General features: G+C 44.7%; 1 long non-coding RNA gene across 1 annotated transcript; it reads right to left on the reverse strand.

Moving 5' to 3' along the window:
- Positions 1-52: 52 nt before the first annotated feature.
- Positions 53-923, reverse strand: LOC118478965. The gene is made up of 2 exons (XR_004859406.1): positions 676-923; positions 53-214 (listed from the first exon to the last, which is right to left on the reverse strand). It is a non-coding gene; the product is annotated as an uncharacterized LOC118478965 (long non-coding RNA).
- Positions 924-1107: the final 184 nt, after the last annotated feature.

Here is a 1107-nt window from a genome sequence, read left to right on the forward strand (position 1 = left end):
ATAATAATAATAATAATAAAGTTCCAACAAATTTACCTCGAGGTTCAAACTATTCCAAAAGCGAAAACATGCCGCCTATCAGCGTTGTTATGAGAGGTGTTGAGAAACAGATCTGGCCTCCACACACGCCCCTCTCACCGACTCCACACACCCACAATGTGAGAAATTGTAATTGTTATAATTAATTTGTCTGTGTTTTACGCCTCCATCGACACTATTTAGAACATTTAGGAACACACAAGTTGACAAATTGTTGCTATGCACATGCACAACACGTAGATGTAACTATAACTTACTAAAATCTATAACAGGGTGAGGTGTATCTCATATAGATCTACGTCATGCAGGAGTTCAGCAGTGACCCTCAAGTTCGTACCAGAAGTTACGAAAAAATAACAACGGTAACTTAACTCCTTACATATGAGACAGTTACCCTACTTTTGTTTACAGTTAACTACCTTCACAAAGACGGTTGAACCATACAGATCTTGATTTAGTACTTGTAAGAAATTGGCAGCAACGCACTCTCCTGTTAATAATACTGTCATGTAAACGTTGTGTCAATGATATCACTGTTAATATTAGAACGCAGATTTGAACCAAGAGACTGTAGATCTGTACATTAAATTATACACTCGGGTTAACAAACGTATGAGAATTAAATATTATACACACGAGTTAACAAACGCCACTGGTTGTTGGAGGAACACAGTCGTAAGACTAAAATATAAATTTGAAGGATCCCGTGAAGGTTTTGCACGAACGACACGACGAGTGGAGCAGAGATGGAGGACGGAAGGAAGGGAAGAGGAGGAGGAGGAGGAGTAGGAAGGGGAGGAGGAGGGGTGAGCGGCTGTCTGCTGTCAGGAGTCAGGAGTCACGAGCGGTTGCGTCCTGTGGCGAGAGGAGCGCGCGTTCTTCACGGTCACGGGCAAACAGACGGAGGGTGAGTAGTGGGAGAGAGAGGGAGAGAGAGGGAGAGAGAGAGAGAGAGAGAGAGACAGCGGAGAGAGAGAGAGAAGGGGGGAGGGAGAGGGGAGAGGAGAGGGAGAGGAGAGGGAGAGAGGGAAAGAGAGAGAGGGAGAAGAGAGAGAGGGGAGGGAGAGA

Source organism: Aplysia californica, unplaced genomic scaffold (genome assembly GCF_000002075.1).
Source record: "Aplysia californica isolate F4 #8 unplaced genomic scaffold, AplCal3.0 scaffold01348, whole genome shotgun sequence".
Classification (NCBI taxonomy): Eukaryota; Metazoa; Mollusca; class Gastropoda; order Aplysiida; family Aplysiidae; genus Aplysia; species Aplysia californica.